An 18030-nucleotide genomic window follows, 5' to 3' on the forward strand; every position below is an offset into this window, starting at 1 on the left:
TCTTTCCAGAAGTGGTGAAAATGGTAGTCTCCACCCCAATCACAGTTTCTAGTAAGCAGGCACTTGAGCAAGCAAATGCCCCATTATCTTCCACCATCCATCCCTTTGGTGGGGGGAGAGGGCTCCATACTTTGAATATCCCTACTGTGGCCAGAGGGTTAACCTGTTAACTCTTGGGTTAAGAAAGAAGTTCTGATCTGGTAGCACTCTGGCAGGCTGTGCCCATTTGCATTTCAAGGAGTATAGGTAAAGTGCAGACCCCTCCAGAGACCAACGTGCACACAGCCCAATTATCTCCTATCCCATCTAGACCCATGTTCCGTAACAAAAAGCTGTCAGAGGATCGGCCTGGAGGAACTCAAAATCCTAAATCGTGAAATCTCATTCCTGCACCACACCAGCAGGAAGGCCAGTGACACTATGTCCTTCATAAAAACTTTCAACAGTCAACCAGAAAACTCACTAGAACCAGCTTTCTCCATTCCCAGAGTATTCTGAATCTGTCTGCATTTTACTATGATTTGAAACCTGATGCTAAAAGCAGCTTTCTACCTGGCCTGTTTGGAAGTATCAAGGAAGTATCAGTTCCCTCCTCAGCCAACTACTGCTGTTTACATCCAGCTGGTTAGCTGGTTAGGCATCACCCACCCCCTTCTCCAGTAGCCAGCATCCTTCTGCCTTTTGCTTCCCCTCCAGCCCTCTCTTTTTTAAAGAACAGGCACTCCAGGTATACATCGGATACTGGTTAGTTGCTCTCCAAAAAAACTTTCTGATGGGTAGGCGAGGCTGCGGTCAGGAGAGGAAGCTCAGGCTGTCTGTGGAAACGCTTTTGATGTTCAGATTCACAGGATTTTGACCTGTTTGCCATTTACCAAGTTGTACCAGCAGTTATCACAGCAGCTTTGGGAGGAAGTGCAGGAGGATGTGCAGGTGGGTGTGCGGCTGGAAGGCAATGCTGCAAGGGAAGGGGGCACAGTTACACCTCTGCTAACACCTACTCATCCCATTTTACAGTAGGGAACACTGAGGCCTTAAGACAAGGAGGAGTAAAGCTTCCTGGGCCCTCAGCTAATAAGTGGCAGGGAGGACATTCGGAGGCCGGCCTGCTGCCCTGATTGCTGGCAGTGTGTCTTCAAGGGGGCAGGCCACTGAGAACCTTTGGGGTCCTGATATGACATCAAATGATGTTCACACAGGGCTGATGTACTGACAAAACTTTCTCACCATCACCCCCCCCCCCAAAAGAAAACCCCAAGAGTCCCGTAGTTCAACAAATTAAAATAAGAAACTTTTGCCTCAAAATTGACATAAAAACACGGAGGGGGCTTTGATAAAAGATTCCTAAAGCCCAAAATATAAAACAAACACCCTAGCCGGGAGAAACAGGTTGAGCAGCAGTTTCCTGAAGGGCAATCAGGCGCTGCTAGGCAGAGAACAATGCCCATGAAACTGCTGTTTCATTACCAGGCCCTGCAAATTAGTCCTTACCCTAGGGGGAGAGGATGTGGAGTTCCCTGTTAGCGATTTGCCTTTTCATTGCTACTGCTGAGGGGGGAGGGGGAGGAGTTAAGAAATAAGTAAAAACCTAGCCTGACATTTTACTTGTTCTTTGTTGCAAGTTCATTATAACTATGAGTTAAAATACACTTGTCAGAGACCTTCTCTTTCCTCTCAAGAGACCTCTTTAAACTGGGAAAAATGTGACGATTAGGGACCCCCAGGGAGAGGGGAATTAAGGATCCCCAAACTCTGCTTTATCAGCACAAATACCACATGGGAGTCATCGGATCCCAAGTGTTTTTCTTGGGCTCCAGACACTCCACAGGGCAAAATGTGGAGAATTAAGAGGAATTGAGAGGCACCTACATGACAATTATTACAGCTTTTTGAGATAAACCTGATCAGTATGCAAGGTGGGCTGGGACAACTCCACACTGGCTCGTGAAAGACCATGGGTTCCGGTCCCAACTCCCACTTGCCCAACCCAAAAGAGACTGGACATGTTGCCAAGGGCACACACCAGGTTCCTCGAGGAGGGGCCGCCTTGCTCTGTTAAGAGCATTTCTGTGGGCCCTTCAGGGATATTCCTTAATTGGCTGGAAGGTGACCTGTCCAGGGGTTCTTTCATGCAGCCAAGAAGTAGCCTTAACTTCTATATCCAGGGAGAGAGATGAGGGCAATTCCCAAAGCAATATCCTTTCCCAAAACAAATCCTGTACAGCCAAATCTGGAAATCAAATCTGGAATGCAGAGACATTTGAAATCCCAGCTGACAGGCCTATACCTATTTGGAATCGGGAGGACGATTAGGGCTTTAAAACTCAATTATAATTACGGAACTCTTAAGTAACTGACTTTAAAAAAAAAAAAAAAAAAGGATTGCAAACCTAAGTTTCAATACAGAGCTAAAAGGACAAGAAATCAGGCCCCACTTCATCCAAAAGACGGTCAGCCCCAAAGCACAGACTGCAGCAGTGGCTGGTAAAGAAAAGGGCTGGGCTGGATCCGGCAAACATTACAAAGACAACGAACTGATCCTGTTCCTTACTCTTGTGCTTTTAAAGGGCAGACGATGTGCCAACTATTTTAAAGCTCCAACACACTAATTCTGTAAACAATAATGGCTACAGCCTGCACACTGCGCACTGGAATGGATTCCTCAACTTGGCCTCATCGCTTATGCAGCTGATGAAACAAACACTGACAGCTTTTTTGCATTTGTAAAGGCCCCACAGCAGCTGTGGCGATCCCACCATAGAGCAATGAATTAAGCCTGAAACCCAGCTGGGTCTGAACAGAAGCCTTTTTTGCACAATACAGCAAGACTATCATTGTTAACCTAGGCATTACTGGGAAATATTCCGCATTACATTATAGGGCAGTTCTAACTCAATTCTTAAAATTAGCGCTAATAAGCAATTTTCGTAGGAGGGACGTGGCATTTGCTTTTGAAATAGCACAAATATGTGTATACATTATAGGTATACTACACAAAGGCAGCCCAGCAGAGAACACAGATTTCCAGTTAAATAATGCCAAGTTTAAAATGTTAACTCCTTAGATAAATTCTCTCCCCCACCTCAGCCTTCTAAATTGAGGAGGGTACCTAACCTTACAAATTCTTGGTTATTTGGAGACTACAGAGAAAGTATTTAATATAGCTGGGCTGTGAGAACTCCTCATTAGGTGAGCCAAATCAAGGATCTGAACACAAGAGTCAATTTGGAACAGAGAGCCCTACCAGAAAAACTGGAGAGTGAAAAGCACGATTAACACCATTAGCAAAGAATTTTTTGACAACGAACTCAAGAGCTATGTAATAAACAACATTCCGAATACTGACGTTGGCCTTGGCTTCTTTTCACTAGGAAACCTAGGAACCTACGTATACACCAAGAAGTGCACTCCCAGTCAGAGAATTATAACATACACACCCACCCGGCCTCAAAATGCTTCATACACCCATCAGGTGACATTACCTTTTCCACCCCTACCATTCTACTTCTCTTTCTGCTGTCTTTACAGTTTGTACACTTAAAAATAAGCAAAAATTTCCTGACTAATTAGAGACCAATCTCATCTGACCCAATTTTCACACCAACTTGGAAAAAATTAGGCAAAATACATCTGATAAAATCAGAAATAGCAAGAGAAAATATGGCACCATCCCTCTGCTTTATAAGAACTCCCATTTCTTAAAGGAGTTAATTATGAAAGATATTTTAAGTGAATCAAGCTTAAAGAGAGCAAGAAATTCAGTGAAACTTCTAGTCAGACAATCGTTCTATTCCCCATAATCCTTTGTCAAAGAACATTATCCGAGTTAACCACAAGAAAGTAAAACCTTAGGTAAGGAAGGAAAACAAGTCCCTCCTACAAGAAAGTAAATCACACATGGTTTCAAGCTTCCTGTCCTCTCCTTGCTCCTAGAGGAGCCAGGCTCCGGGAAACCAGCAGTCTTCCTCTATCACCTCCCCAGCCTTCCACCCCCACCAAAATTCTGTGTAGAAAATACTGAGGAAGGAATTCATCTCAAGTCCCATAACTACAGCCAAAAAAACACCTGAATACCCAAAAAGATCAGACCAAGATGAAATTCTAAGCCCCATCACTGATTCACACTTAAGCAAGTGGAGCATATGGTTCTAGCATAAGCGTTTGTGAACAATTTTTACAGTTTGCAAAGAGGTAAGACCACTCTTGGCCACCCACACACACAGTAGAGTGAAGAGTGGCTTCAGGCAGTGAGGAAAATGTGGACCTCCCCCCCACCTAACGCAAGGCAAAAGCCCACAAAGGGAGGCCCAGTGTGGCACCCTACGGAACAGAAGAACAGGAAGCTCAGAAGCACAAACTGAATAAAACAGTTTGGCAATAAATAGAAAAGCACAGCAAATAAAGTTAGTAATAATGTATGTTTTCCTAACTTTTGAGGTTTAAAAATCACATTTGCTCTAGGTACATACACACAGGAACTGAAAACATGTTCACACAAAAGCATGTATACCCATGTTCTCAGGAACATCATTCACAATGGCCAAAAGGTGAAAACAACCCAAATGTCAATCAACTGCTGAAAGGAATACACAAAATGTGTTACATCATACAATGGAATACCATTCAGCCATAAAAAGAATAAAGTACTGACACATGCCACAACATATTAAGGGAAAGACGCCAGACATAAAAGGCATTTTTATATTTAAAAAAAAAAAAATGACCTTTACACCCAAAATTACAATTCATCTTGATTGAACTACCACTAAAAAACCAAGAGAACCCTAAAGAACTAGAATAAGTAGGGTATATAAGAGTTCTTGTGTTTGTTTTTTTTTTTAAGGTTATACTATAGTTATTAACAGAGAAAAAAGTGCTAAGAGGCAACTTCAATCTCCCAACAAATAAAAACTGCATCTGTAGTATTTCTATTTGGGGCTTAATTAAAAGAATGAGAGTTTACCATCTAAATATACTTATTCAATGTCAGTGCCGACTTGAACAAGTCCCTTAAAACCATCCACAAATTCATAAATTAGTATTACTTATCAGCTTTTAACATTCAGCAAGGGGGATCACTTGCTGTTGATCGTAGGAAAGAAAGCAACTCTGAACCATGTTACTTGAAAGAAAAACCATCATCCAAGGCACTCCCTCCTATCATACATAACGCCTGTCCACAGAAACAAGCTGTTATGCCAGGCAAGGTGACATCTTCCATTCTTTATTGGAATGACCTCCGTGTACAAAGGAGTAAAAGGACTCCTCTTCAATAGGTACCCTTAAGGTCTTCATTTGTATTAAACCACTGTAAGCAAACAATGTTTGGCTGTAAAAGCTTTGCAAGTCAAAGATAATGGCCTTCCTTGGTAAACAGACTGTTCTTTATAATCATCATTATTTATACTCCCAAGAGGCTTTGCCTACTGCTCCAATAAATTTTGGAAAGAAATAGTATGACAACTTCACTGTCTCATGGAAGAAGGAAAGGAAAAAAGGCCAGTTGGACAGAAAATGTTTCATTTTTAGGTATATCAGTGTTGGGTTAGTGATAACATCACTTAACTAGAGCAGAGAGTAGAATGAGAAAAGAAGGGGAAAAAAACACATATTTCCAACTCGGACCCATCCTCCCTAGTCCACAAAGCTTTCTAGCTTACCAGGGCCAAAAGAAAACCCTTTTTAATAGCATTGTTAGAGTTTTGATTTATCACAAGTACCGTAGAGTGTACAGTCTTGTACTCCTTACCTCATCTAGACAAAAACTCGGTATAACAAGAAGCTTTCCAATTTCTTATTTACAGCAAGAGTTTCTTCAGGACTAACTTATGGTGTTTATATTGAGCTCAGAGGGAAAAAAATCCAGTAGAATGAAACAAGTATTTTCCCGATGTCTTTATCCATGTGACCTGGCCCATGGTTTAGCTATGCCAAGAACCTAGACTCTGGGACAATCAGGCAAGCCAAATGTGTTCTTTATTTAAAGGAGGTTTCCTTTCACTCTGTCAGCCACCTTTCAGATTCCAGCTAAGTTTAAACCACAATGGTTTGGGATCCTAAAAGCAGTTTTGAGGATTATGATACAGAATAAGTATTTCAGAACATTTTTAAAGACACAGAGCATTGAATCATGCAGTAACATCCACCAATCACTCCCCTCAAAGTAACCACTGAACCTCTGGTTCATTATTAAATCCAGACCCTCCCCCAAACCCCTGCACTGTGGAAAAAAAAGTAATAAACTACATTGGCATTTAAAAAGAAATCTGATCTCTGCCACTCAACGATGTTATCACCACTGGGGATTACTTGCATACATCTTTTAAATTCTTCCTGATTAAAAGTACTGTCAGGGTGTCAACACCAATACTACTTAACAAAACTTGTCTTTAATTAAAAAGTCTCAGGCCAAGTTTTTAAAACTAAAACAAAAAACTGCTCATCTCAAACACTGCTGGTTGAGAGTGACAATTATTCACTGCCCATATTTTCACCTGGCTGTCAATTTTTGGATTTAGAAAATGAACTTCAGTCTGATCAAAGCAAAAATTATTTGTTCCTGGATGATAGCTCAATGTGGCCTTAAATCCCTTTTGGAATGAGCAGTAGTACATAGAAACAGATCTGTAAAATAAATCCCCCTCAAAAACAGTATCAAGCCCTAGTGAAAAGGATGAATAGTGGACGTGAATGTCAAACACAACCACATTCAAATAATTACCCTCATTAATAAGACTGGGCTTCCCGTGCCCATCACACCCCACCCACCTACCACAGAGCTCTACCAATCACTTCATGCTTTCAAGATGTTAGGGACTGCTCAGAATGGTCAGTTTTGAAAAGCAGTCTCCTGGCATGTGTGGAGGACTGAGCTCTGAGGTGTCACGGTAGACACAGCTCCAGCCAAAGCCCTTCAGGGCAGATGAACACCATGTGCTACCAATTTAACTGGGACTCCAGACCATTGCTCCTTATTAAATGCCTTCCATTCACGGTGGCCCTTTCATCCTCCAATATCAAGACATTATTACGGGCTGAAAATGGAAAAAACGGAGCTCGAGCGCTCTGGGCATCATTCGAATGCAAAAGGGGCCAATATGGGTAAAACCAATAAACATTAAGTTCCCCCTCATCCTTAAAGGGACATCTTGACTGGAGAATTTAAAAAAATTAAAAAGAGCAAAAAAGATCACCCAGAACATTCAAAAACACAAGTAATGCTTCTCCTTAGCAGCACTGTGACACCACCTTCTCCTTACATACCAGGAAAAATTCCATCATCTGAGCAATTTTAAAAATTATGTCTAGGTGTAAAGAAAGTCACACTGCATTTTCCCGTTAGGAAGAAAAAACAAGCCTTAGAGAAAAGCTGTGCACCCATATTAGTTTAATTTCTATCCTCCTCCTCAGACAACCCAGACGTGTTGTAATCAGCAAAGATGACCCAGAAACACTATGTTCCCTAGTCAACCTTGAGGTTGGAGAACTACAGTCACAAAGTTAAAGTTCACAAAGCACTTCACACGTTTACTTTTAATCCTTCCTCCCCCAAAATGACCTTGGGTATTAGTCTCCTCCATTTCATAGAGGAAGAAACTGAGACTTAGGAGTGGGTTTACCAAAAGTCACGAAATAAAAACAAAGCCAGGAATCTCAATTTTGGTATGCTGTCCTAAGACAAGGAGAAGATATTTTCTATCTCCTAGCACAGTGCCCAGAACACGGTAGTCATTCAGAAAATACCAGCTGCATTTGACAATCTTCCAAGCCAGAGCAAAACTGGTGGGACTTTTGTAGCTGTACAAAGCCCACCTCAGGAATAAGACTAATGAGAAAACAACATGCTTCTGGGTCAACTTTATTACTTTAGGTATCTACCTGGCCTGACAAGAAAGTCTTTCATGAATATAAAAAATGTAATTGTACAATTATACAGGCTCTCACCTTCACTTCACTAGTACAATCGCTCCAATAATGACATCGTGTTAAGGCTATTTTGTTTTACAAAGTACTTTCAACATATCTTATCTCATTTAGTTCTAATGCCCTGAGAGGACAAGGCAAGAAAATAGAAACTTAAATAAAACTCAACCGACATCTTTACTACTCACTACAAGTGCCTGTATTGGTTTTTAAAAGCCAACAAACAAACAAGCCCCCTGGCCTAACATCCAAGGCCCGTGGGACCATAAATCAGTACAGCCTTTCCCTTGAAAACAATGTGGTTCAGGGGATCTAAACATAAACACAGACACTTCTACGTAGGTCAGGAATTCCACTTTTAGGAATGTGGCATTAAGTGCAAAAAGATACCCATGAAGCATTCTGTACATGTCCTTAAGCACATCAGCCGGAAACCTGCAAAAAACCCATCAACAAGAAACCAAACTGTAGCAGATACAATTGAGTACATTGCAGTCATTAAAAATAATGGTCATACAACTGTATTTTGATATTGAAATGATCTAAATGAGAAAACCAATAAAAGAACACTTAAAAATATGAGCCCATATATGTAAAGCTGTAGAGATCCACAAATGGAGGAATGCAAAACATCAGTGATCTTTATCTTTGTGTACTTGTCTAATTTGCATGACTTATAAAGCAAAAAAGCCCTTCTCAAAAGGAAAATAAAGCTGTTGGTATAATCAGGTATGGGGATCAAAGGTGAATTTTATTTTTCCATGAAAATGATTCAACCACTCCTGTAACCACGGGTATCTGAGCATCCACCAGCAGCACCTATCTGAATGACTTGTCCAATGACAATGACAATGACAGCTAGCCTTCTACTGTACCCTGCAGGAGTCAGGAGCTGGATTTCAGGCCCCAGGTGTGTCACCAATAAAACTGTGTGACCTCAAGTCACCTAACAGTATTATTTCACCTAACAGTATTATTAGATATCTCAGGTTTTCTCAGCTACAAGTAAAATTAAAGAGTCCCTGGGGCTTCCGAATTTCTGATTGGTCAAGTTCATCTTTTTCCAATAGGGCTATAGCAATCCCTTCCCACTACTGGTAGTAATCATCCTCCAAAATCTTTTAAGTCAACTTAAGTCAACTGTGTACTATGTGCTTGCTAGGTGTTAACCCAGAACATGATTTAGGGAAGAAAAAAAAAAAACACCTGCTCTTGTGGGGTTAATAGGGTGACAGGCCTGGAAACAAACAATGGCAGAGAGGTAAGCACAGTAAAGAGTCTGAGCTACAGGCAGAAGGGACACGGCTCTGCCTCACTTGGAGGAGGGGGTAGCAACTTCCCAGGAAGACCTCCCAGGGGCAATCCACTCATTGAGCAGATTGAGGAATCCAGATGTGCAAAGGCAAGACTCAGGATTGTGCGAAATGCAAACAGTGATAGGAGAGGCCTAGGCTACAACACAAAGGGTTTCTTACACTGTGCCGAGGATAAACATGGTTTAGAGTAGATTCCAAAGGCCACAGGGAGCTATGGAAGGACTGTGATCAGATTTTCAACTTCTAAGGATTCCTGGAAGATCAAGTTTTAACATGATGGTTAAACATCTCTGTACACATTCTAATCTTAATTTGTAATCTGTGTCCCCACCCAACCCCACACCCCCATTTCTAATTCACCATTCAGACATGTCTGAGACTTAAGTGTTGGATAATGCAAAAGAGATTCAACCACTCAACAGGAGATAAAAGTTGGAGAAGGTTACATCTCCTTCTAATCTTGAAAGCCTTGTTTCTAGGTCCCAAAAAGAACTTTATAATATCCGTTGAGATTCACTTGGTATATTAAGAGGCCAAGTGTAGCATTTGTTTGGTTCATTTATTTCCAAGTCAGCCAGGAAGGCGACAGGCAGGTCTGATGTCTCCTGGTTTGTGATTTCCAACTGTGTAATAATACCTTGAGCATTTGTGCAGTAGTATGCAGTTTACAAAGTGCTTTCACATCAAAAACCTCACAAGCTCTCCCAACAACAAGCCTATGAGGTGCATGGAAGTTTTCCAGATAAGGAAGTAGCCACTTTGCCCGGCGTGCCCAGAGTCACAGCAGCAGTTGAATGCAGAGGCCAAACTTGAAATGGCTCATATGCCCTTCTTGTCCATCTAAATTGTAAACAACTCTGTCCAAATCTGAGACATTTAATTACTGAAGCCCATGCACTAGTAGTAATAAGGCACATACACAAAATTTTCCAAATTCCAAGTTTTAATAATGCCGACCTAACTCCTGCTTAGCAGAATAAAAAGCACTCATTCAGTCCCTTTCTGCAAAAGTAAGAAAAGAATAAATACAACAAACACATGCTCAGTCCTAATCCCTTCTCATTTCCTCCTAGCACCTGTTTCTTCCCCCACAGGCACCACACTTTCAACAGCTGGCAGAAATGAAAACCAAGAGAGGACACACTCAACCAACACTGTAGATCAAACCCCAACCAAAACCATGGTTAGGAAATAATGGAGGAAAAAAATCACCCAGATTAAAGAGAGCAAGAAAAACGGGGCACCAAAAGGTTTCCCCTATCCTCGTGGATGATTCAATCACCAGAGATTCCTAGGCCGCTAACCCAGTAAACCAGAGGGTCTCCTGACACCCACAAGCCACTCCTGTTTCTTACGCCTCCCCACACACACTCCTGCTGCCCCCAAATGCTGCTGGATAGAATTCCTGGTTGCATGAGGGAAAAGTCTTATTGGGAGGATGAGAGGGAAGGGGCAAAACTGTCAGTATGTGCTTTGTTAACCTTCTAGGATCTGTGATAACTAAAAACCGCTGTTAATATTTCAATGCTCACTGGCCTTCCTCTTCATGGGTGGTGAGGCTTGACAGACTTACAAATCCAATTTACAATTTAGGCCTTGCAGGCAGTACCAGCTCTCAAGAACCGCTCTGAAGAACATCCACCAGTAGGGTTCGCCTTTCTCTAACACCCTCATATCATACATCCTATGAATATATGAGTAATGATGTGTGAAGTTCCCATTACTCGTATCGTTGTTTACTGGATGGCCCAGATCCTGATGAGAACTGAGGGTAAATGATCTCTCCAAGCACCCATTGCTTTGCACCCTAAGCAACAGAGTCAGGGGAAACAATACAAGTGCAAGAAGAAGTATGGAAGCAGATTGTCAGTCATGGGAAATTCAACCAGTTCCCAAAAGCGTGGAAAACTTCTGCAGCCCCCACTGGCCACAAGGGGGCTGAGGTGGGGATGCCTGCAAAAATAGAGCACAAACCAGGCAGTCCAGAGGGGTACTGGGGTCTCAGTCCTCCTTCCCAGGGTGACTCAAGAAGACAGCCAGCTGGGGATAAGGGGGTGGCTCCACCAACTGGTGCTTTGAAAAACAACAAACACAAATGCACGCTTGAGATAAGCCTTCCCTTCCTGGAAAATGACAAACTGCCTTAACTTCCCCAGCCTTCTGAAGCAAAAAGCCTCTCCCCAAAGGCTGCCAAGAGAGTACCTTTTATGACCTTCTCTACCCTTTCCAGGGCTTCACTTATTGCTCATTTTATCTCTATTGCATCTGGACTAAAAGATGGGGAGGGGATGCAGCCTTTAACTACCTGGCCTCAGCTTTTTCTGTAAAGTAGACTTAACCCTTTGTCTCATGTAAAATCACCACAGAAATAATAAATGGGTGGTTATTTCTTCATGATGGTGCTTTCAAAAGGGGTGGGTGTTGTCTGGCCATCTAGAAGTGTTTTCTCCAATCCAAGCTTCTCTGGTATATTTCCTCACATGGCGAAGAGAGTCCAGGAGAGCAGGGTAGCATCCTCGAAGGAGCAGTGAAATCCGTACCAAGAGAACCGGTGGGAGAACAAAGAAGCCCCAGCAGAGACCCTGGGGCCAGAGGCTGTAGTCCAGCTTCTGCTGCTCACTCAGGTTTGACCTAGACTTCACCTGAAGAACAGAATCTGCAGCTGTAAAGCATGGGCCTGTCACTTCAACCATCCCAGACATCTAAGAGTGTAAGAAGAGAATAAGATAATAGCCAACTGCAAGAACTGATATATCAGAGCAAGAGGTTCTAGAAGCAGGCAGGATTACTTTAATGCCAGCAAAAAGGTATCCAGCCTGCGCTGCCTGCCACTGAATTACATGGGGTCTAATCTGTTTCTTAATGTTTTTATTCTGAATCACAACTGAATAAAAAAAAAAAAATTTTTATTAAAAATCTGAGACTACCAGAAGGCTAGTAGTCTGCAGGCTGACTTAAGTCCCAAAAAAGAATAAAACCTTACAGGATAACAAGAAAAATCTCACTCCCCACCCAAGTAACAATACTAAATCCTAACTTTAGGAAACCAAATTCATCATTGTTCCCGCTTCCTAGAATAAAAGTGGCCTGCAATGGTGATGCCAGTATGAAAAAGGCTTATGGACAAAAGGGAACAAGAAAAACTAAGACTGAGGCCTAGCAAAACAATTGGAAATGTGGGGGAGTGTCAGAGAATTGAAAAGAACAGTTATCTGGGAGATGAAAAGAAACAAGATAACAGATTGAAACTAAGAGACAGAGATTCAATTTGTCTCATTTTCATTAAGAGGCAGACTTAAGTGTTTTAAATAGAACAGACGTTCAGCAATATCTCATAAGACAAATAATTAAAGTTGCTGGATCACAAGATACCAGCATCTGAACTCCATGAGTTAGGGGTAAAATCGCTAATCTTTCAGCCCTCATCTCCTCCACTCTCCCCCCCAATTCCAGAAAACGCCGTGATTTTTTTAACTCTAAAAATTAACAAAAATCACCTCAGGAAGACCACTCCTAACAAATCCATATCTTACTAAGAATATGTGGCATCAAGATGTTAAGGAGTCTAGTTTAATATTTAGGGATTAGTGGAAGTACGTAAGGTAATAGGGACCAGAAACTAGTTAGTGGGAAAAGGTGGTTAGACAGGAAACCACAAGCACAAAAAAAAATTTTAAAGATTCCTTACCTTTTTATTTTTACTTAAAACACATAAACGTACCTTTAGTTACAATTTTTTTGATATAGGGCCATGGTCTTATTTCTGACTATGAATCCCTTTGGGCAGTTCTGGTGTTTCATGTCAGGCTTTTTTATTGGCTGGGGAGGACTAGGAATAACTGAAGTCTGGTTCTTTAAAGGGAATCAAAACACTTGCAAAGCAGATGAAGAATCCCTACAGATTTTCCCAAAACTTTTTAAATGCCTGGCCCACATCTAATTTAACAATTTTACTTATTAGCAATTCACTTTTATCACGTCCCCCAAACCATTCAACTTAAAGGTTTCATTGAAACCAACTCTCTTTTTCACACTCATTCGAGGTTTACATAATATTTAACCGTGTAATTATAATAATAAGTCCAACTGGAATAACCAGATTTGGGAACAAACAACTGACACTTGGCAAGCAAGAGGCCTTCTACATGTGGGAGCCAAAAGGGGGCAGAGGCACATCCCACTGGCCAGGAGCTTCTTGCTGGGCTATTGGCCAGAATGTTCAACAGCCAACAGGACAAGTAGGCTGGTTAAGTAGAAGGTGGTTGGGAGAGCTGTTACTGCATTCCTAGGGGAGACTTAGGCACTTACGCATGGATCAGTAACATCAGGAGGATTAGAACAATGCAACCAGCATTCCAAAACTCAATTCTTGGACTGCAAGGCTTTTTAACCATTCACATAAAAAAGGACAGGCATCTGGGTCCTCAGACCGTCATGCTCAAGGGCAAACCACTAGACAAAAATTACTCCAGCTGAGTATTTACAAAGTGTTTTAATGTACGATGCTTAACATGACTTTTCAATGTCTTCTTTGAAAGCAGGAAAAGAAAATTGTTCTATTTTGAATGTAATAGACATCAGTTATATACCCCACTAGAAGATTTTCTCTTTCTGAGAAGGAAAAATTTAAATAAACTTTGGGGCACAGTATACACTGGAGTTATTTCCAAAGCACTTGGAAGTGTGTCAATAGCCCATAGCCCAGAACTGATTTAACCTACTATGAGATGAGAAACAAACATGATACCCTCTGGGTGCCAAGTATTCTATATGGCTACTTGGGCCAATAGTCATGGGGAGAAGTCAAATATTAGTGTTCAGTAAGGAAACGACTGGCCTACAGTAAGGACAAGGAATAATAACCCAGAGTTTGGATTATTTCTGAACATAATTTATTTTTCCTTTTAAATCTTAGTGACATACCTTGGACTCTTCACTTGATAGTATTCCTTCTGTGCCATCTTCACCATACAATGATACCTGCTAAACAGCCTCTGCCAGACTTATTTATCGTAACAAACAGAAAGGTTTTCCAGGACCAGAGAACAAAGACAGGCAGAAAGAAAACCATGTAAACAAGTCAATAGCCCATGAAAGAAAAAATATAGCAATTAAATAACTTGTGGCAGTTCTAATCACCCCACCCGAAAAAGCCCAATTACAGAATTTGTATAAAATAAAGAGGGAGTGGGAAAAGAAAGCTCCTAAATCTTTCCACTACATTTCAGTATAGCAGAAAATTTTCTTTTTTTTTTCTTTACTGCGTTATGTAATTGTAATTAGAGTCAATTTTGCTTTTGAATCTGATAACATGAGCTTTTTCCAATTTTTTCAATCATATTGCAATTTTATACTTAAAACTTACAGCCTAGTGGTACAAATTCTGCATGAGGTATCCTGGAAATAAAACTGGTAATTTTTGTGGTAACTGCGACATATCTTCCTTCATGTGCCACAAAGATTTTTTTGTTTCAAACTTACACCTGCTATGAAGCATCAAATATCAAATGATTCTGAAACCTGGATATCATGTCTGTTCTTTTCCCTAGGAATAACCAACCAGTGGAGTGATGAAAATGGCAGAGGATGCCAGGAGAGCAAAACATGTCACTGTTTCATTGTCCGAGTGGATTGGGTCTTTAAAAGGCAAATGTTTTGGGTTATTTAAGGTATTATTGTGGGAGTGGTGCCCAGCACCATTAGGACAAGATTACACAGCAATTTATGAGTTTCTCAAGGATAACATTTAATATGAAATACAATAATCATTGCTCCCAAAGCCTACCATCTATAATCCCAACTCCAAACTCTGCTTCGAAGCAATAAATCTAAATGGCAAATCAACAGGCATCCAAGGCTTTTGAGATGAATTGTAGGAAATGCGGCGCCTTCCACCAGCTCCAGTAACAATACACCTTACATACAATAAGCAGTGTTTTACAACGTTCACGTACATGATCTCACTGATCTCAATGACTTAGAGAAATGGTAAAGGCAGGTATTACTTTTTAATTCCACGGAGGAAAGAGGCTGAGAAAATGTGGGCCTCTTGTTCTCACGTTCGGAACACGAGCTAGAACAGGAATACCTAAGTGTCCAGTGGTCTTCCAAGCAGAAATTTCAATGATAAGTCTTCCCCGTATGCCCCCCACCCCCAAAAAATACACTCACTAGGCTTAGAGCTGGCATACCAAGGGAGGAGCGATCCCCCACCCCCTTCCACGGCACTGCAAGGCTTCCAGAAAGTGCAACAGCTGATAGTAAGCTGCGGTGCATTCAGCCATCACCCTGTGGCCACAAGGTGCACATCCTGTGAAGACACCCCTAACAAGGTGGCCCAATCCGTCCTTCAAGAAAGCAAAGCTTCCCCTGCATGAAGTTTCCTTCATTTTCAAAAGCCTGGTAAGGCAACACCATCAGGAGACCTAGAGCGGAGGAAGCGGAAAGGTTTCTGCATAAAGGAGCAGTTTCCTCTTTGCTCCCCACCCCTCCTCCGTGGAATCAGTGCAAGGTCCGGGGGTGTCTCCTCTTGGAACGACAGGTTCAAGGCGCTCACCTGGTGGGAATCGCAACCTTTCGGAGCGGAAGGCGGAGGCAGAACGCATCCTCCTCCTTCTCCCACGCGGGGGTTACGGCCGTGGCGAGGCCACCGGGCTCCTCCGCAGCCACTGCCCGCGCCGCGCTCCCTCCTCCCACCGCAGCCCCAACGCGCCTGGAACCTCCCGCCCGACTTCTGACGTCACGGAGGAGGAGGGGAAGGTTCCACCCAGGCCCGTCCCTTTGTGACGTCACAATGACAACAGAACGCGGCCGGGCGCGCACGGGCACCGGGAGCAGCCGGGGGTGGAGGGCGGGGGCGCCGGCGGGAGGCGGGGGGAGGACCGGGGGATGGGGGGAGCGCTCTGACGTCTCGCTGGCTTAACCTGTTGCGCTGGAGACTGCGCCCTGGACCCCGCGGGCACGGCCGCGAAGAGCCGGCCGGGCCGCCTCCGCCGCCATGCTTGCCGTGGGGACTCCCGCCTCAGCTCTGAGCGGCGCGGGCGCCTCCCGGCACGCTCCCGCACGCCGCCCCCTCCCCGGGATAGAGCAGGCCTCGCGACCCCCGCCCGGGCCCCACCCACCCGCGCGGGCCATCCCGGGGCGCACGGCCCCCGTCTCAAGCCTCTGCCCGGAGCCCGCCCCCTACAGGCCGGCCGGCCCGGCCCACGGCGACCCCCGCGCCCCGTCCCCGGCTGGCCGGACCAAGTCGGGAACCCAGCTCCTCTCCCCGAGCGATTAACTCGGACTCTGCCTCCCGCGGCCGCCGCTAGACACGGGATTGCTGACGCCGGACTCGACACTTGGGCGGCCGCACAATTCGCCGGCGAATCACAACAACAACAAAAAAAATCCACCCTACACTGCTCTCCAACTTAACGAGGTCGTGGCGGGGTGGGGAGGAGAAGGGGCGGTTCTTGTCCAAGTTCTACCCAATTTGCTTTGTGGCTGCATCCCAAACGGACGTGCCCCGGGAAGGCTTCCACGCTCGCAGGCGAGGTTGCCTCCATGCAGTTCATACAGCCTGAGTTTAAACTAGTGCTTTGCATTCTCCCCGAGCCCTCTGCAATGCGGATGTATTTTAATTCGTAAATTCTTTGTGGAACAGCATTTTAAGTTGGGCTTGATTATTTTACCTTGTATTTCTTCCACAGGGGAAGTTCTAAGTGTCTAGATTAGGATCAACCCTCTAGAAGAGGCATTCATCTTTTCCATTAAATATATTTTTTACAAAACCAGTGCCCCGAAGGTCATCTCCCACCACACAGATCAAAAAGGAAAAATATTAACACCAATTTGTCAGCTCGAGTCAAATAAAACTTTCTCATAACGCTGCATTATTCTTGATGTATGAATATTTGGCCTTTTTTAAAAATGGGTTCTTTCATTTAACGCGTACAGCTAATAACCGACCATTCGAGTACGTATTTGGTTAATCCCCCAATTCCCCTCTCCCCTCCCTCACCCCAAATTAAAAAAAAAAAAAAAAAGCCACCACACACAAAACAAAAACACTCCCCATGCCAATCAAAATGTAGCTGTACTATGCAGGAAATTTAACTATTCCAAACCATTTAAATCTCTGAATAATCTAATCAGTTAAGGGGAAGAATTTATTTGTAGTCACTTACACATGCATTTACACACATACTTAAAAACATTAGCCAGTCTTTTTTCCCTAAAACTGGAAACCATGAATTTTTTAAACAAAACCAGTCCCATTATTAAAGTCAATCCCAACACATGCATTCGCTGAAACATGATTCCCAACTGGTTTATGCTGCGAACCAGATAAACCAAAACGACCACATACATTAAATTTGATGGGCCACAGCAAGGAACAAGATCGCCAAAACCGGACACTTGATTGCAACTTAAAAGGCTTCCACTACACGCGCGTTATGCGATTTTCCAAATAACATTAATAATAATAATAACAGGCTCATGTGCATGCAAAGTGCAATATGAGGGCCAAATCCGCCCGAGAAGGCAGTTTAGTTACATTACCGCAACCGCCCACCCCCTCAAGCTCCACCAAAATCCCCTGCCTTTCATCCAAAACTAGATTATGGTTGTGTCATTCGAGGTCAATTTATTCACTTGAGGTATCGCTACATCAATCTGTTTTTTCGACCAAACTGAGCAGACACGACTTTGCCTGAAAAGCCCTCTTCCAGAAAAGAAAGAAACAGCCTTATCGGACGCTGTGTTCTAAACCCTTCAGCTGCAGAATTATCTATAAACTTGACATTCACAG

The 18030-nt window shown here is 43.1% G+C and overlaps 1 protein-coding gene across 4 annotated transcripts in view; it reads right to left on the minus strand.

Moving 5' to 3' along the window:
• JARID2 (jumonji and AT-rich interaction domain containing 2) overlaps window positions 1-18030 on the minus strand; it is a 243329-nt gene that overhangs the window by 224208 nt on the left and 1091 nt on the right. Inside the window, exon 1 of one of the 4 annotated variants that reach the window (XM_037842107.1) lies at window positions 15793-15965. The exons of 2 other annotated variants lie outside the window; for them this stretch is intronic. The gene's annotated coding sequence lies outside the window, so the exon portion shown is untranslated. Of the gene's footprint in view, window positions 1-9395; window positions 9545-15792; window positions 15966-18030 lie in introns of those variants that run through there. One more of the 4 variants, XM_037842108.1, reaches the window with a different exon arrangement.

This window comes from Choloepus didactylus, chromosome 7, assembly GCF_015220235.1.
Source record: "Choloepus didactylus isolate mChoDid1 chromosome 7, mChoDid1.pri, whole genome shotgun sequence".
Taxonomy (NCBI): Eukaryota; Metazoa; Chordata; class Mammalia; order Pilosa; family Megalonychidae; genus Choloepus; species Choloepus didactylus.